Source organism: Aotus nancymaae, unplaced genomic scaffold, assembly GCF_030222135.1.
Source record: "Aotus nancymaae isolate 86718 unplaced genomic scaffold, 86718_ANA_hifiasm-v0.15.2.pri h1tg000002l, whole genome shotgun sequence".
In the NCBI taxonomy this organism is placed as follows: domain Eukaryota; kingdom Metazoa; phylum Chordata; class Mammalia; order Primates; family Aotidae; genus Aotus; species Aotus nancymaae.
The window spans coordinates 52,382,389-52,402,279 of record NW_026988413.1 but is presented as its reverse complement, the minus strand read 5'-3'; the positions used below and the strand labels follow the sequence as shown (position 1 = coordinate 52,402,279).

Genomic DNA, 19,891 nt, shown 5'->3' with positions numbered 1-19,891 from the left:
ACCACCCCAGGCACAGGGAGGCACCCTGCTCCCTTCTCAAGCCCCCGAGGATGCTACCCTTGCCTCAACCCTAGTGCTCACCTCCTGTCCCGGGGTTGATGGAGATGCCCGTCTCTGTACACCACTGGTTCCCCGGCCCAGGCTCTGGCACAGAGCGGGCCTGCAAGAAGCATTTGCTGAAACTGATAAATTCAAACATGGATAGCTGACATGGACCTCTTCCGGCAGCTACATCATAACCCGCATTAACACTAAGTTTGGAGTCAACGAAAATATATGAACTTTAAAAGTAAGGTTTCTTAAGTTATATCTCCCCTTCTTGTACCTGTTCAGTTGATTTTCAAGTCTCAAGAAGAGTAGTTTACATATATTCTTATGAAACTTTTAGATCTTGAGAAATCTAACTCAGACTAGTGAGATATTCGGGTCTTGATTCTATCGGTTTCTACACTAGTTTTCAGGCTTCGCTTTCTGTTCTCCACAAACTTTACTGAGCACATCATCAATGTCAAGCAGGGCAGAGGCAGGAAAGAAGCCTGTAACATTTCCCTACAGTTGTACCTCTGGCTCAGTTACGGCCCCCTCATTGTACAGATATTTATTAAGCACCCACTGTGGCATTGTTCTAGGTGTTGGGAATTCATCAGTGAACTAAACAAAGATCTGGCTGGGTACGGTGGCTCATGCCTGTAATCCCAGCTCTCTGGGAGGCTGAGGCGGGCAGGTCACTTGAACTCAGGAGTTCGAGACCAGCCTGGACAACATGATGAAATCCTGTCTTTAGAAAAAGCACAAAAATTTATCTGGGCATGGTGGCACACACCTGTGGTCCTAGCAACTAGGGAGGCTTAGATGGGAAGAGATCATCTAAGCCTGGGAAGTTGAGACTGCAGTGAGCTGTGATTACACCCCCTGTACTCCAGCCTGTGTGACAGAGTAAGACTCTGTCTCAAAACCAAACCGAACCAAACCAAACAACCCCACCACACAAACAAGATCCTTGCTCTCAGTGACTTCTCCACAGGTACTGCCTTTCAACTTGTTGTAAATTTACCTACTTGTATGACTTCATGTGGATTCCATCTTTTCTGCATACATTTCGTGACAGATCCTTTGTCAAATGCTTTGTTAAAACCAGAGACGTTTTACCTATAATATTCTCTGGCCTCCCAGCCCAGAAGAAAAGGAGATTTCTCTGGTCTACACAGTTCTTACTAAACTCAGGTTGGCTCCTGGCATTCACTACCTTCTTCTCTAGAATTCATAATAAAAAATTTTAATAATGTACACTAGACTCTTCCTTTCTCTGAAAATTCTGAAATTAAGGTTTTTTTCCCCTCCTTTTCTGGAAACCAGAAAATCATTTGGCCACTTTCTTTTTGTGACCTCTCCTTTTCTCTCTGACTCTGCTAAGTTTACCAAAAGCAATTCCATCTCTTTCTTTTTTTCCCAGTGTCCTAGGATATCATTATCTGAACCTGAATTCTGAACTTGAGATAGCTGGGTGTTCTGACAATTTCTCCATCTATCCCGGACTCCAATTTCCTCCCACCAGTATGAGTCTCACCCTTCCGAGTCTCAAATCTTTCTTTTTAATACCCCTCTAACCTCAATACCTTCCTCCTCTCCTCCTCCATTTCACCTTACACAAAAGCTGTCTTTCCGGAGGAGACGTCGTCCTCAGGAAATCAGTCGAATAAAACCAGCTTTGTAGCAGTCTCCATTCTCTGCAGGATCCCACATCCATTGGGCGCTCAGACCCTGCCCTTCAGAATGTACCCTCTCTACCTGTAGGTCACCCAGTGTTTTCTCTCACTCAGCCTCCAACTGTGGTCACAGCAACGCCAGTAGCCATGCCGATGCCCCCACATCGCCCCCCGGGAAACTGACTTGGCAATTCACTGTCCTCACCCCAGTGAGCTTCTAAAAACTCAATAAACTTTATCTTTGCCCTGACTCCCACCACTTGAAGCTTTGGTGGCAATGATGATGGTGATGATGATGATGATGATGATGTTGAAGAAGGGGATGGGGAGAAGGGAGAGAAACTATCAACTCAGTGCTTTCCAGCAGGGTTTTTTTTTTCAGGGTCTATGTTTGAGGAATATGAAAGTTAGGATGCCCACATACATTAGCATAACTATTGGATTATGTTTACATATTTTAGGTTACTAACAGGTACTTTATGATTACTTGACTTTCAGGCAGGTGCTTGCTGTTTTTAGTTTGTTCTTCTACATCTCAATTCCTTCTTCATTTCAGGGACTCACTGACTCTGATGCTTAGAAATCCTTTAAAGTACATGTGAAGAAGAATCACGTATGAGAAAGGACAGAAGAAGAGCCAGAAGGGGGATTGACAGAGTTGCAAAATACTTGCAGAATTTAAAAGATAACATTTTAAGTTGTCTCTCACTCCTCATGGCTAAGCATTCAGAAAAGATACAGAAAATCTCATGTACAAATATATTCTTTAAATAAGAAGAGAATGTTCTGAATGGCTTCTTCCTGGGGCTTTGTATTTATTACTTGGTTTCACAGAAATTGCCAGTCTAGAACAATCAGTTCACAGGACTGTTACAAAATATCATTTACTGGAAACATATAAGAAATGGAACTGCTGCTAAAACAGGGTTGGGGGCAGTGGATGGGACTGGGGTCCTTTCTGGGGAGGGGGGCCCATGATGCTATTCCTCTATCCTATTCCTCTATCCCCACCTCAGTTTTGTCTCTTCAGGGAAAAGATGTGAAATCACTCTTACACGTATATAAAGGTGTTCATTTCCTCTCTCTCAGACATTCTGAAAACTGCTTACTTGTGCCTGAAGAACCAGGTATTATGGCGTGAAGAGGGGGAGAAGTACCAGGTGCAAGACCATCTGAGAGTCAGGAATCATAGAAATCTCACATTTGCATTTCGTGCTTGGCTCTAGGAAAAGGTATGCACACTGCAGGCTGACTTTCTACCTAACGATTAAGAGTTGCGTGATTCTGAAACCCCTAAATCTTCTACATTGAGATCAGTTCGCTTTAAAAAAAAACAATGAGGAAATCTCATAAACTTCCAGAGAGAAAAACAGGTCACATCAAGGACTCATAATGGCTCTGGGCTTTTCATTAGCAACACCAGAAGCTGGAAGGCAGTGAAGTGTTAGCTTCAAAATTCGGAGGGGAAATTATTTTCAAGTGAAAACGCTGTAACCAACTAACCATTATTGAGACTGAGGGAAGGACAAAGGCACTTTCAGACCCACATGGCGTCAAAAACTTTGCCTCCCAGGCACTCTTTCTCAGGAAGCTGTCAGAGGATATACTCCCTCCCTAAAATGGACAAACTAAAAAGTAGGAAGTAGGTCCAAGAAAAACAGAGATCTAAGCCTCAGAGGTACAGTGAAAGGAAGTCCCCGCATGATGCTCGGCAGCTTGCCTAGGGAACAAGTCCAGGAAGGAGCGGGAGGGGGAGGATTCGGGAGTTGGGGATCGAGAGTTCACAGGGTGCTTGTGAGCATCTGGCAGATGCCATGGGTAGGCATTCGGGAGAATGTGCAATGGGCATCTCACAGACACAGCAGTCTTTTAAAGGCAATTATTAACTCAAAGGAAAACAAAAAGTTATATAAGAAAGGAAACCTAATCCCAGAACCATAGTTGGCTCCCTAGTGAATAATATTGAAATCATCAACACACTGTAAACACTGACCATGAATTTTGCCCGCCTGTACAGCTCCACCGGGAGGATGGGGAGAAGTGAGGGCGGGTGGTACAAGAGGGCCAAATTCTCTAATGGGAAGTCAGCAGGTCGTGTTTAAAACCAATAAATTAGCAACGCAGTCTAAGTATCTAATTTAGAGGGGTCAACACCAGAAAAAACAGCAAAAGGATATGAAAGAGGTTGCTTTGGGGAGAGGGTCTGGGGTCAGGGAGAGTCTGAGAAGGGCACTGCTGTTTGAATTTTAAACTGCTTTTAGAAAACCCTGATAGAAAACAATTTAAGGAAGAATGCACTGCCTTGAAATTTTTATAGAAACCAGCTTTTAATAGGAGAAATGGGGTGACAAAGCAACTCAAAATGAGAGGTTAGGGTGCAGGTGAAGAAAGAGGAAGTATTACCAAATTCTCAGCATGAAATCGTTCAGATCCAGAATCTATAAATGTGATTTCCTGCTGCTGCAAACTTCCAAGCACAGCACTCCTGCAGTGCTCCCTTAGCCGCAGCCCTCAGGGAGGGGGCCCAGCCACCAAGAACTTTCCCAACATTGCTGCCACCCTCACCATACCTGTTCCTGGCCCAAGCGGAGGCCCCAGCAGGAAATGTGTGTGCTGTCTCGCCTCCAGTTGGGAGCTGGAATGCTCTGGAAGGTTCAGTTCCTATGTGGGACATGCCAAGAGCTCTAAGGAGTTCTAAGCTAAGTTCTCTAAGCCAAGAACCCTGCAGAGAGTGGGGAGCACGGTGAGATGCAGCTGATGACAGCTGACACAAACACTGACAGCTGAATTTAGAAAACCGGGGGGAACAGGCATGGGTCACTCATTAGTACTTTACCCCAGCAGACAGGGTTCACGGTGAAACCCAGTCACGGAGGGGAAGCTCAGCAAGGAAGATTCAAAGGATATTTTGTTTGACAGAGAGCTTCTCCTCCTTAAGGGCCATAGACATAAAAAGGCAACATCTTCCCCTGGACTAGGAAAGTGTTAAATTATACTTGTGTTTACTCCTTCATTTCCAAGGCCTGGGAGCGGGATGGGATATTTATTTTTATTCTCTCTCTGATGTGTTTAGAGACCCTAATGAGGGCAGAAAGTAAACAAACATATGATTGAAAATGGAGATGTCAATATGCACCCTCTACCTATTGTTGATACAGGAGAAAGCAATTTCAATAAGATTGAAACAATTAGACTTGAAGATTGCCATATGCAAAGCACATGAAAATGGAAGCCTACTGCTCAGTGTGTAGAAAAAATAAACCACTGACTGTTGGTGGTTTTTTCTTCTGATTATATTAAAGTAAATGCCTGGATGTTATATTTACTGAAGTTGAAAACTGTACTGAGGTTATGTAAGAGAATATTCCTATTCTTAGGAGACACACACTGAAGTAATTGGTAAAATACCATGAAGAATGTAACTTGCCCTCAAATGGTTCAGAAAAATATTATTATATGTGACTATTAAAAATAAATCTGGATTGCTCTCGCTCTCTCTGCTCACTCCCCCTGCCCCTGCCCCACTCCCTACCCCCAAGAAACAGAAGGACAAAGTAAATGGAACAAAATGTTAACAACAGTTGGGCCAGGGCAATGGCTCACACCTATCATCTCAGCACTATGGGAGGCCAGGAATTGGAGATCAGCCTGGGCAACACAGCGAGACCTCTATCTCCAAAAAAAAAAAAGAAAATTAAAAAATTAGCTGATGCAGTGGTACATACCTGCAGTCTCAGCTGCTTTGGGGGCTGAGGTGGGAGAATTGTTTGAGCCAGGAGTTCCAGGTTACAGTGAGCTATGATTGCACCCCTGCACGCTAGCCTGGGCAACAGAGCAAGATCCTGTTTCAATAAATAAATAAATGTTGAATTTGGGTAAAGGCTATAGGATGTTCTTTGTGCTATTCTTATTTTCGATATGCTTTTGGAAATCTCAAATTATTTCCAAATAAGAAGTTAAAAATAATATAAAATCAAATGGAGCTGTAAGAAAATCACTGAGGTTTCATAAGCATTCCAAAAGCATCCTGGTGAGTGCTGTATACCAGACTCTCAATCTAACAAGCTTCTTAGGCTAAAATCCTTGTCTTTTTTAATTAGAAAATTTTTTTTTTAGATGGGGGGGGTCTCACTCTGTTGCCCAGGCTAGAGTGCAGTGGAGAGATCTCAGCTCACTGCAACTTCTGCCTCCCAGGCTTGAGCAATCCTCCTGCCTCAGCCTTCTGAGTGGCTGGGGCTGCAAGCACTTGCCACCACACCCAGCTAATTTTTGTATTTTTTGTAGGGATGGAGTTTTGCCATGTTGGTCAGCAATCCTCATGGGATCCTCCCGCCTTGGCCTCCCAAAGTGCTGGGATTACAGCATGTGAGCCCCCATGCCTAGCGCCTTGTCTTTTGAAATAGATTTAGAACCAGTAAAACAGTATCAGAATGTTCAAGGTGAAAGAAAACGACTCTTTCAGGGTTTAACTCTGTAATGGCCCAAATTCAAGGCTGAATGATCAGCTGCTCTAACACAGTTTTGGTTTAAAAGAAAAGAACCATCTAGCTGTCTTACCAACTTAAGATAATTCAGAAAAGGAGATCTCCAAAAGTTTGGGCCCTACTGGTAAGTCTGTACCCTTCAAAGATGCAGCACGCATTGAGGCTGGCATGTATTAGGACAAAGCTGCATTAAAAAATGCATAATGTACCCAGGGGAAATGCTTTACCTAAAAACTGGGGTACAGCCATGCAAGACCTCCAGACACTGCAGCTAGAAAAGACTATGACTCTATCCCTTGTTGTTAAACATGTGGGGACAGCCAATCTACCCAGTGGATTTATTTTGGTTTTTAAATTTCAGGATCAGTCACTGGGAGGGGATCACAAATGGCATCTTGGTGACCCTGCAAAGGGTGATGGCCTCATATGAGTTTGTACATTTGTTTTATGAAGCTTTCTGTATTTTGTTTGGCTATTTTTAACAACCTGTATATGTTGGAGATGTATATATGTATACAGAGAGAGAGAGAGAAAGAGAGAGACTTGCTCTGTCACACAGGCTGGGGTGCAGTGGCGTGATCTCAGCTCACTGCAACCTCTGCCTCACAGGTTCAAGCAATTCTCCTGCCTCAGCCTCCCAAGTAGCTGGGACTACAGGCATGCACCACCATGCCCAGCTAATTTTTGTATTTTTTAATAGAGATGGGGTTTCATCACGTTGGCCAGGCTGGTCTCAAACTCCTGACCTCGTGATCTGCCTGCCTCAGCCTCCCAAAGTGCTGGGATTACAGGATTGAGCCACCATGCCCAGCCATATATTAGATAATTAACAATAAAAAAGTTTACAATTAGAACAAAGCAAAATGAAAACAAAAGTACACTTTCCCAGGCGGCTGCAGAGGATGGTGGGGGAGCAGGTCCTGGTGCTCCACGGTTGAAGCCATTTCCTGTGCCGCTTGGCAGCCATTGTGGCTAAATAGGTACTGCTGGGCCAGAAGGTGGCTGTTGTATGCTACGAGGGCATCAACATTTCTGGCAGTTTCTACAGAAACAAGCTGAAGTACCTGGCCTTCCTCTGCAAGCAGATGAACACCAACCTGGAGAATAACACCAACCCTTCCCGAGGCCCCTACCACTTCCTGGCCCCCAGCCGCATCTTCCGGCAGACCTCAAGGCATGCTGCCCCACCAGGCCAAGTGAGGCCAGGCCGCCCTGGACCGCCTCAAGGTGTCTGATGGCATCCCTCCACCCTAGGACAAGAAAAAGCAGATGGTGGTTCCTGCTGCCCTCAAGGATGTGCATGTGAAGTCTACAAGAAAGTCTGTCTACCTGGGGCGCCTGGCTCATGAGGTTGGCTGGAAGTACCAGGCAGTGGCACCACCCTGAAGGAGAAGAGGAAGGAGAAGGCCAAGATCCACTACCAGAAGAAGAAACAGTTCAAGAGGCTACGGAAATGGGCTGAAAAGAACGTGGAGAAAAAAACTCACAAATACACAGAGGTCCTCAAGACCCATGGACTCCTGGTCTGAGCCCAGTGAAGACTGTTCATTCCTCAAAAAAAAAAAAAAATGTGTAACTCATTCAGATGTCCTCCACCCCATCTGATCCTAATGCCTGTAGTTCAAAGCAATAGAAGCAAAGCCCTTCAAACTAATATTCAAGAAAATCATCAAAGCGTACATATACTAGTTATATATTGGCTTAATATTCATATTGGGGTATGGATGACTGATAGCTTAGTGTCCTTCCAGAGTGCAAGGCTTTTTGGAAGGAGTGAAAAGTGAGTGCGGAGGGATGGGCATGAGGTGAGGAACGTGTTGGGCAGTTGGGGGAAGGTGTTAAACCTGGGGCAGGACCTCCAAGGCTCACCTGGCCCCTTGATGAGGCTGCAGCTTGGCTGGACAGAGAGCTGTGGTTCTCAGCATAACAAAGCTTGGCCATGGAGCTGCCTTCTGTGGGGCTGACTAATGCCTTCTTACTTGCACTCCAGTTTGCAGTAAAAGGGGAGGGTTGGGTTTTTTTAATTGCAAATTTCCCTCCATGTCCTTGGAAGAGTCAATTATAATAAACCAATATGTCACCTTGATATGGTTTGGATGTGCACCTCCTCCAAATCTCATGTTGAAATATGATTCCTAATGTTGAAGGCGAGCCCAGGTAAGAGGTGATTAGATTATGGGGGTGGATCCCTCACGAATGGTTTAGCACCATCTCCTTGGTGATAAGTGAGTTATTGCTCAGTTCATGTGAGATCTGGTTGTTTAAAAGTCTAGGACCTACCCTCGACCCACTTGCCCTCACTCTCGCCATGTGACATGCCTGTTCTGCTTTGCCGTCTGCCATGATGGTAAGCTTCCTGAGGCTCTCACCAGATGCCTAGCAGGTGTTGGTGCCATGCATCCTGTACAGCCTGCAGAACCATGAGCCAATGAAACCTCTGTTTTTATAAATTGCGAAGTCCCAGTTATTCTTTTAGAGTCATGCAAAAAGAATTGACTAACACACAGATGCTGCTGCTGTTTAAGATCCTGTGCAGCAAGTCTGGGTTTCTAACCTCAGCAGAGTGGCTAACACAGGAGATCACTAGTCTCCTTCCAGTTTTGTCCTGTTGAATGGCACAGAAGATTGGTTATATGGAAATCAGAGAGAGGAGTCACTGACAAAGATGAAAATACAGAACTCTTTTGATAGGTGGACGAATAGGGTGGTTTCAGGTACAGGTTTTGGAGACAGATCAAGCTGAATTTGAATTGCAGCTCCACCATGATTGTGAGCAAGTTGTTTAACCTCTCTCACCTTCGGTTTCTTTAACCGCAAAATGGAAATGCAAACAGTGCGGATTGAATGGGATCACATGCGGCACACCTTGTAGAGGCTGGCATAAAGCAAGTGCTCAGTACACTTAACTGTGATGATTGCTTCTGTTCTCATAACACTTCCATTAACTGGTGCTTGGAACATCTTATTTTCCCCTTGCATAATTAATCCTCTACTTTGGATGATGCCAGAAATGCAGTTTTGCTATATGGTGACATTGCACATACTCCAAGTGTGTAAGCCCCAGACACCTTTCAGTAACAATGCTATAGTGCTTAGCGACTTGCCACCAGGCAGCCCACATAATTGTCTTGCTCAGGCCATAGAGACCTTCCCTATGCTTCAGCTGGACACACTGAAATTCTTTGAGTCTCAGGAACAACATTGCTGCTTCTCAACAATAGATTTACTTTCTCAAGATCCGTAACGTCAGCTGGGTGCAGTGGCACACAGCTATAGTTCCAGCTACTTGGGAGGCTGACATGGAAGGATTGCTTGAGCCCAGGAGTTTATGGCAGCCTAGGCAACACAGCAAGACCCTGTCTCTGAAAATAAATCCATAACATCTATAGTGTGGAAAACATAACACCCTTGGAGCTGTAGGGAGAAAGCTGCTCTTCTGTGAATGGAGTGGATGGTACTGACTAGCTGCAGAATTTGGGCTTGGGTTGCTTTTTGGTTTTGTCTCTCTTTTTAAGCAAGGATGAGAGACTTTCACTGCTTCTCTTATCCACCTTCACATCATTACTTCTTAAATCATTAGGAAGGATATCTGGGGTGACGGAATAAACTCAGGGAGAAGTTATTGGCTGGGGCATGGAGCTGGCTAACTGGTCACACAATTGGGTTTGCATATTTTTTTTTTCTCTGTGTTATTGAAGGAATATTTGGTGGGAAAGTTATTTTCTTTCATATATATATAATTGCATTTTAAGTACTGGGGTACATGTAAAGAACATGCAGGATTGTTGCATAGGTACATACATGGCAATATAGTTTGCTGCCTCCATCCCCATCACCTATATCTGGCATTTCTCCCCATGTTATCCCTCCCCAACTCCCTAACCCCCACTGTCCCTCCCCTAGTCCCCCCACACAGACCTCAGTGTGTGATGCTCCCCTCCCTGTGTCCATGTGTGGGTTTGCATGTTGAGTGCTGAGTGCCTTGCAGTTTATAAAACACCTTCAGAGCCCATTTCACCCTCACAGTCACCCTATGAGGAAGCCAGGGAAACTGCAGTATTTTTATTACCACTTTACAAATGAGGAAACCGAGGCTTAGAATTAAGCAGCTTGCCCAATATCCCACAGCTAAGCAATGGTGGATGTAAGGTATGACCAAATCCTCACTTCCATTCTCCCGGTGAGTTGTTCGTAAGTGAGTTTTACATGCCCAAGATGATCTATTAGGATGGGGAAACATATTACAACTTCTACTTCTAGTTATTTTTAGCTTGCCCTTTTAACTTTTAACTTTTGTTCCATAGTATCGCTAATGTATTAGACTTATATGTGCATGTAACTTATAATTAAATACACATCCTCTTGGGTTCCAGCTCCAAAAATTTTTATTGATAAGGGTGCATGATTAAAATAGCTTGGAAGCCACAGCTCTAAAGAGGAGTCTTACTAATATTGGAGATTAATAGATCCTTCTGCTTGTTTGCTATTATTGGTTACTTTTGGTCAGGAACTTTTATTGGTCTGTATTCTTCAGATTACACCACAACCTTGTGAAGTGATAATCCTGATTTTCTAGAGTAGCAGAAGGTGTCTTCTATCTCCTACGAAGTCTAAGGTTGACATGAATCATCTTTTGTTGTCAAAGGCTATCCAGTGCTATGCAAACATGATGGCTCCCAGCTCATAAGCAGAGGTACCCCCATTTCCAATATCATTGTGATCACTTACAAACAGCAGAAGTTCAAGTAAACATATGGGTTCCCAGGCGTTTGCACATTGGTTCTTGAATCTTAACAAGCCCAAGCTTCTTTTTATTGGTTTATGTTACTAGACTTGCCACTTTGTGGCATTTAAGAGCATGGCACCTCCAATAAACACTATATTGGAAGTTTTAAGAAGGAAGGAATTGTTGTTTGATTTGTTCACTGCTCCATCCCCAGCAGTGCCTGGAACCCACTTGGTTCCACTAGCTGTTGACTGGCTGAATGAATGGTGGATTAATGGTTACTCCTCAATTTTATCTTTTCTCTTGACCAAGACACTCCTAAAATGACAGTAAAGGAGTTAAAAAGAGTTCAAAGACAATAGAAATGGGAGATATCAGCAAACAAGGGCATGGTTTTGGAAGACAGGTGAGGAGTGATTGCTGACTGAGTAGAGTGGAGGAAACAGTGACCTATGTGTCTAAGAAAGGAGTATGGATGCAAAGTGAGCATATCTGCCTGGGATACAACCCTTGGGAGGCCTGGGAGCTGGAGGCACTATGTACTTCAGATGGCAGGGGTGATGTGAGGGGAGACTGCTTGAGTCTGAAGGTTGATTACTGGAGAGATGGGTTAGAAGAGGATCCAGACCAGGGGACAGGAGGCATGGTGAAGGGATGGGGTGATGGGCAGGCTAAACGGAGAGGATGGAGTGAGGGTGGCCACTCTCACGCGTGATGCCCTTGGGTCTCTCCTCCAAAGGGGAGAATTCATCTTTGGAAAAACAGTGAGAAATTCTTTTAAGAAAAGGCTTCCATATGCTGGCAACTGAAAATTCTCCAAATAAATGATAAGTTCACAATGTAATCCCCCTGTACAATGAGCCACCGGTTAAAAAGCTCCACTAAAACACCCTAAACCTCCCAGCCACTTGTAGCACCTCACTCTTAAATATGAATGACCAAGGATCACCAGACATCTAAAGAAAGCACCTACGTGAAAGAGACTGAGACACAATGACAGGCATAGAGGAATATGGAAGCTATACAATGAGTAGAAGAGAACTTCAAAAACACTTACTAATGTCCTTAGACAGAGAAACCAAAACCAGGACGCAACAGCAAGAGAAAAAGCAGAAAACAATAAAAAACTTTTAGAAATTAAAAATATGACAGGTAACATAAAAATTTTATTAGAAGGCATATAAGAGTCTTCAAAAAAGAAAACAGAAGCAAACACAGTGGAAATTGATAGAGTTTTAGACTCCTTAAGGTCCGATATCTGACAAAAGGAATTCTAGAAAAAGAAAACCAAGAAAATGGGAAGGAAGAAATTAAACAAAACAAAACATCATCAGTATAAGAACATTTTCCAGAATTGAAGAATATGCCTTGCCAAATTAAAAGGGCCCACCAGTGGAGTGCTCAACCCAAAGAAAGAAAAAAGACCTCCATGGCACATTATCAAGTAATTTCAGATCAATAGTGACACAGAGAAGATCCTAAAAGCTTTCAGAGAGCAAAAGAGGTCTCACATAGGACTGGCATCTCCTATTAAGAGTGACTCTAGAGCTAGATGACAATACAAAAATGGCTTTAAAATCCCAAGCGAAAATTATTTCCAACTTTGAATGTTCTGTAGCCACCAAATTACTAATCAAGTCTGAGGACAGATCCAAGACATTTCCATATTTTGAAGACCCCAAAAAGTTACCTTTTATGTAGGATGTCCCTGGAAGATTAGTCCTAGCAAAAGAGGGAGTCAATCAAGCAGAAGAAGACAAGCTGCCAGTCAGTGGACTTCCCAGGACAACAGGGAGGGAGGCCATTGTCACAGCATAGCAGCATAGCAGGCCAAGGGGCTATTGGGCTCCAGAAAATACAGGGGAATTGATGGGTTTATCCAGTATGTCTGACCAGCTGGGCAAAAAACAGTGACAGGATATGCCCAGTCTAGTGGGCAAAATTAAGGACAAACATATAGATAAGAATACAAGTAAAACCCATGAGGCAATAATTTTAGGACAAGCAAAAACCTACATACAAAGTAAAGTGTAATTGCCAATATTGCCTAATATTGCCTAATATTGGTAGATAAGGACTGAATCAATAAGCATGTTTTTAAGACACAAGGAAATAAATATTCCTTGGCTCTGTAAGTGAACAGTATAGATGCCTCTCACTATCCAAACACTTAGCCTTCATCCTTTAGAAGGGAACAGATTTGGATACTTTTCTGAAATCTGTTCCTCGTCATTTGAAATTCCACTACTCACATCTGAAACCCAGAAACCAAATAAATTTGGATGTACAGTGTCTCTCATTTTCTGAGCTTGTTATTTGACTTAGAAACTGGACAGATTCAGACACTTGATATTTACAAGCTTGATATAACCATATACCTTCACTGAGAATTGAAAAGCCATAGGGAAGGGATGGAAGAAGGAAAGTGGGTAGAGATGTGTGACAGCCAAACCCTCCTCTACAGTGATGGAAGGTTCACAGATCACCGAAATACCTAAAACTGATACATGAAGAAGTACTCATATACACACATTTCATGGAGATACGGAGTAAATGCTAGAAGGAACAGCTAAAAGAGTGAAAAGTGGCTGCCTCTAGGGAGACAAGACTAGCAGTGGGCAGAGACAGGGCAAGGGACTGCCATTGGATTAAGTTTTCAGTACAACTTGGTTTTTAAACTATACCTGTATTATTCGGGGGGAAAATAAAGCACATAAACAGTTTAATAAAAACATAATAAGAACGCTAGCCTGGAGATATAGGTTCTGGCTCAATGTCTGTCACTAGCCAACTGTGTCTGGTTGAGCAAGACACTTTGCTCTCCAGGCCTCAGTTGCTTCATCTATAAAATGAGGAGTTGGAGTCCTTCCCAACTGTCCAATTCTATGACCGCATGGTTCTAATGTGCTAATTTGGGTTCTCTGCCAATGTTGGTGGTGTCATCCAAACTTGACTTCCTGGACTGTAATATGATTTAGCACTGTGCTAAGAAAATAGCATTTTGTTACATAGATGTGTATCTCAAAAATAGAGGCATTTGGAACAAACGTACAATACGGGAGTCTTGTGATTTGCCAGAGAAATGAAGGAATGTAAATTGTGACTATTTTGCAGAAGTGCAATATGGAAGAAAACACAGGATGGTCAAATAAGATAACACAACATGGCCACCAAGAAAAAATAACTAAGCAATAATAATCAAACAGACAAGGAGGGTTAGACCCTGACCAGGTCTAAATGAGACAGGGGCTGGGGAGTGGAGAAATAGGACCTTGTATTTATACAGGTGAGTGGAGAAGTCCAAATGGTAGATGATTTTGGCAAAAGCTTGAGACTGGGGATGAAAAACAATGAGAAAGATAGAAGCTGTAATATTTTACAAGAGACTTACAAATATTTTACCTTTGGGGGATATAGAAGGAAGAGCTGACAGGGTTTGTCATCGAGGACAAAGGTACAGAAAAGATGCAAGACAGCAGGGACACCAGAACTACAGGTTTTCAGGAAGCACAACATCTCAGAGAGTCAACCTTGGATTCTACTCCGACCCATGTTTGATGTATGCAGAACGGAAGGTGAGGTTGAAAAGGAAAGGACAGGGACTCTGTCTTTGCTAGCGTAAGCAAGCCCTAGGTCAAGAGTATAGAAAAAAATCTGACAGAGTGGCACCCATAGTTGCTGAAACTGACTTCTCTTGTTGGATTTGGAAAGTCTTTCCAAAAGAAACAGCACACTTCCTTTAGATCCAGGCGGTAAAATTCATTTTCATATCATTCGTTAAATATTTAAACCATTCACTTAAAAAAAGAACAAACATTTTTATTGTGGTAAAAGAAACCACTCATTCTTATGGACACAGGACTGTTTCATGTCTTTAGGAGAATCATAGCAAGTGTGTATTGAGTACTTATAGTCCAGAGACCATTCTAAGAGCTTTATGCAAAATACAGTTAACCCTTGAGCACCATGGGTTTGAACTGCATGGGTTCACTTATATGCCAAAGTTTTTCAACCAAATGAGGTTGAAAATACAGTATTTGTGAGAGATGAAACTCGCCTGCACAGAAGGCTGACTTTTCATATATTCGGGGTCCACAAGACTGACTGAGGGATGTGAGTCAGCACGGGTTCTGGTGCACACGGGTGTCCTGGAACCAATTCCCCATGTATACTAAGGATGGCTGTATCTTGTTTAATCTTTTCAACAATGCTATGAGGTGGCTATTATAGATCCACAATCCCTTATCCAAAGCTCTTGGGCTAAGTGGGTTTCCCAAATTGTATATATCATATTTTAGTAAGGTCATATGGTACACATTATATAATACTCCAGCAGTCAGGGGCTGCATCCTATAATCAAAAACATTAATATTTTTCCACTGAAGCATAGGAATAATCATACTAATTTGGATAAAGTATATAATAAGTAGCTATATGTCAGGTCAGGGCAGACTTTGATGCCAAATGAGTGTTCCTCAAAATTAGGAGGGAAAAAAAACAACAATTTTGTTTTCAGAGTGGCTAGGATTTCAGAAATACAGATCCGAATTTTTATACCTATTTGATAGATAAGAAAACCAAGACACAAAAAAAGTTATACAAGTTGCTCCAAATCAAACAGGTAGTAAGTGGTAGGGTCAGGGACTGACCCCTCAGGCAGTGTGGCCCCAAATCTAGGTTCTAACTGCCCTTGCCATATTGGCTCCTTGTATGTGGCTCACAGTTTAGGATTGAGGATTAGAGGGCATAAATTACATTTTTACCACACAAGTAGTCAAGGAACATGGTATTCAGAACCAAGCAGAGTCCTGTTGATACGGAAGAAAGCCAGGTGGCATCAATGCTTCCTATCCCTGAAGAACAGGAAGAACGACCTGGAGGAAGCACCAGGCTTGGAGCTGTTCATAGTAGATCTTGAACCAGAGAGGCAGCAGGCACACAGAGCACCCTGGAAAGGGGCTGTGCTTGCTTTTAATCCCATGGGATGAGGAAAATACAACAAAGTCCCAGATAAACCAGGTAAATATGGCCCGAGAGATGGGTGACTATGAATGTGGGAACTGAAAAGGCAACAAAGAGAAATAATGACTACTGTTTATCAAACACATACTCTATGCCAAATACTGTACTAAGCACTTTGTAAGCAATATCACGTTTTCTTTTTCCATGCAAAAAGCTTTTGAGGGAGGAACCATTATTATTCTCACTTTACAGAAGAAGAGGCTGAAGCTAAATGCACACAGTCCACAGTTTATTGCAGGCAGAGCTTAAGGGGAAGAAAGAGCTGGTGGGAGAAAAAGTACAGGTTTGGAAGCTAGATAATTCACTGAGGGAGATGAGAGCTGTGAGCACTGACAGTTTCTAAAGAAGCAATACATGGATTCCACCGGCAAGGGTATTCATGGCTTATGCAATGAGAGCTATTTTCTATGAAGATACTTCTCAAATTATGTCTTCGTGGGATAATGCCTTTGACAGAGTAAATGAAAAGCAAGTTTAAATACTAGATAAGCAGTCTTATTTGCTTTTTCACTAGGGAAGATAAGCAAATATGTAGCTCCCGATCTCCAACTTGGAGAAGGCAATCAATACATTTGACAGGCTGCTCAGTCCTCAAATAGTGAAGTGAAAAAACAGCCATTTCCCACACAGAGAGAAAGCTCCTATGGGCCAGCATGGAGGAAGGAGGGGCAATATTGGTGCAATTTTATGGTAATTTATTTAATGTAATTAACAGCTACAAAACACCCACAAATATACACTCATTGAGAAGATCCACACTACTGCCAGTGTCCTCATCTTGAGCTTAACCAAAATCACAGATTTCAGTATGTCTTATCAAAATGCATTCACGAAAGTAAGGCTACTTCCAAAGACAGAGAAGAAAACATAAAACTTCCTTTCCCAACTAGCCAAAGACAGAGTACTGTTTACATTCCAAGCAAAATCACAAGCTCTTAACAACTGGATGTTACTATGACCTTACAAGGACCTTCTCTGGAAAGCAGAGGTTGAAAAGAAAACAGTAGTTGTTGCAAACTGTGCAAATCAGGTTTTCTAAAACATTCCCTGCAGGAAAGCTGTTGTGAGGCTGAAGGCTTCCTTTTGGAGCAAGCCTTCTAAGTAGGCAGTAATAAGAAGACTACTTGTCACTGGGGAAACACACCAAGTGCCTCACTCAAAGCTAGTGGTGGTAGATGTTATCCCATCCCCCAACAGCCCCATTTTAAAGATGAGGACAAGGAGGCCCTGGGAGGTTCAGTCACTTATCCTACTAGGTCACGTCAAGTATAGGAGGAAGATCTAGAAATGAGCTGGGAGTCTGTCCCTATAACTGAAGCCTCTATGGCGAGCTGGAAGAGGGGCTGGAGTCTCTATTCCACTTCATCCCACTCTGCAACTTGAGCAGGGGTTCCATGTTTACCTGTTTTACTGATTGGGCTTTGGCTTAAGATTTTCTTTGGAAAATGATTGTCTCCTTCAAACAACAACATCAACAACAAAGACAACGATTTGGAAAACCACTGCCCCATCCCTGTGACATGTCTTGATTTGTGAATAGAAAAGTTTTTTAATTCCTCCTCCCTCCCTGCCCTGCCCCATGGCGGGTGTGGGGTATGGCCACTGATGATTGGAAGAGGATAAGCTGTCACTGTGTAGGAAATGTTATACATACCTAACGTGTGATTTGGCAATGGAAGATAACATCTGAGTCATAAGGCAGCCCCACATCAAAACACTAAATCAAAAGCAAATGATGTGGGAAAACAAATTCCTGTATTCTTACAGAGCCTGTGTCAGGAGGATTCCAATCCCAGGGCTCTTAACCCATAAATCAACAAATCTGTGTCTTTGCTAAGAGGCAGCTAGAACCAACATTCCCACTTCCTCTTCTGCACCAGGAAAGGGAGATTAGGACAGTGCCTGCCACGCCGTGTCAGGTCCAGTGGCACTGGAGCCAGGCAGGGGCTGCACATCCTGGGACCCCAGCTGCAAAGAGTATTTTATTTCTGCAGAGCAGTAAACCTTTTAAAAGACAAGGTTCCCAGAGCTGTCCAACTGAGACTTTAGAGACATCTTCAAGTCCAGTGCTTCTCGATGTATATTCCCAGGAGCCCTGGGATGGCTCGGAAGTATCTCAGTTCACTCTGGGGGCATCTGCCTCTTCTTCAACCAGAACAGTTTCTCTTTTTGTGTTTTACACAGAGGGCTCTGTGTCAAGTATGGATATAGAATGAGGTGCCCCAGTCCACCTATACCATAGATGGGGTGACTGAGGCCCAGAGAGCAAAAGTACGCTGTGCAGTACACACACTTGTTGGTGACCAAGCTCCGGCCTGTCTGACCACTGCCTGCCCTTTATGCTACCCCGGTTGCGTGAAGAATTCTACTTCAAAATAGCTGAATAAATACAAATGCCATGTAGTCTCTTCACTGTAGTAAGAAAGGCTGAAAGCACATTAGGCTCATTCAGGAGGTCTCCTAAATTGCTCTGGGAAAACCCTGGGAGATTTCAAATGCCTAGAAAGCAATTTGTTGTAACAGCGCTTCCAAATTTCCAATTTCCAACTCTGTGGGCTGAACTGGGCAACAGGTGGACAAAATCATTACATAAGAAACATCTGCTGACACCCGCTATGAAAAGGTCATGGCCCAGGAAGTATGAACAGTGGTCTGGGATGCTTTTCATGAAACGTGGCAGGTTGATAAACTATGTCTATCTCTACTCTCTCCTGAAGCCCCACAAAGAATGACAGTAAATTTAATTTTAAAAAGGCATAAACTACCAGAACAATGTGATCGTCCTACAATATAGGAGATGAGAGTAGACCCAAGATGCCAGTAAAATTCTGGAGGCTGCTGCAGAGCAGTTGGACAAATGGTAAATGACTTAGTTGAACACAGCCAGTGGGTGGGGTGGGCGGGGGGGCAGAGACACAGGCTGATTTTAGTTCCCAAAGTCCAGGAAGGCTACCCTCAAGAACAGGGATGTGGGAGGGGCTGGGTATGCATGGGAAGCTTGGTGGGAACTCTGTATTACCTTATACCCTGATATCCTTTGCTTCTTCGCTGCAAAAGACTGAAGAAATCAGAGTTGTTTAAGGAAGGACATGTAATAATAGTAGGGCAGGTGGTTCAGCTGTGAATAATACTCACATGGTCATTGTAAGGCCGGTTGCCTCGCCGGGAGCTCGGACACACCCCCCGCTTTTTTTTCCAAGAGCTCGGACACGTTCACCCCCTCGCACAGCCTAGCCTTCCCTTAAGGAACCCTGCCAGGATGCAAACGAAGTCTTGTAAACCTACCCAATAGCAGTCAAGTCTAGTATGCAAACAAAATCTTGTAACTCGTAGCAGTCGAGTCTTGTATGCAAACGAAGTCTTGTAACTCTAGCCAATAGTGGTCGAGTCCTGTATGCAAACAAAGTCTTGTAACCCTACCCAATAGTAGTCCTGTCTTTCCCAAACCTTGCTCTCCCACAACCAATCGAACGCCTCCACTCCCTATAAAACCCCACGTCTGAGAGGAGTCCGTGCGACTTCTCCGGTACCTCCTGTCGGACCTCAGAACCTCACCCGGGAGCCAAATAAATTCACATTGGATCTTCTTGTGCTGGCCTCAGTTTCTTCTTTATAAACTCGGCAAGAACCTAACGAACCTTACAGTCATAATAATATAAGCCTCCAATGCTGATTTAGTGAAAAATCACCATGTGACTATATTGGAAGGCTGGATGGAGGAGGGGTGCGCTGTGCAGAGGGCCTATCAAAGAAATAAGCCCTCACTTTCCATGGTAGCAAGTCAGTAGATAATATAAAGCTTTTAAGAATCTAGAGATGGCAGGAAAGCCCAGTTACTTTACATTATAGAAGTAAATAGAAAAGAGCAGTGAAAATTTTTTTCAAAGTATTTGCATTTGGGGAGTAGAAATTGAGACTAGAGAGGGGATTGCTAATTTTCTGAAATTCAGAAA

The 19,891-nt window shown here is 43.3% G+C and overlaps 1 protein-coding gene and 1 pseudogene across 11 annotated transcripts in view; one reads left to right on the top strand and one right to left on the bottom strand.

Moving 5' to 3' along the window:
• ATXN7L1 (ataxin 7 like 1) overlaps positions 1–19,891 on the bottom strand; it is a 266,971-nt gene that overhangs the window by 202,972 nt on the left and 44,108 nt on the right. Inside the window, exon 1 of one of the 11 annotated variants that reach the window (XR_010341986.1) lies at positions 82–178. The exons of the other annotated variants lie outside the window; for them this stretch is intronic. The gene's annotated coding sequence lies outside the window, so the exon portion shown is untranslated. Of the gene's footprint in view, positions 1–81; positions 179–19,891 lie in introns of those variants that run through there. 11 annotated transcript variants of the gene reach the window in all.
• Positions 7,093–7,719, top strand: LOC105719951 (large ribosomal subunit protein uL13-like; annotated as a pseudogene).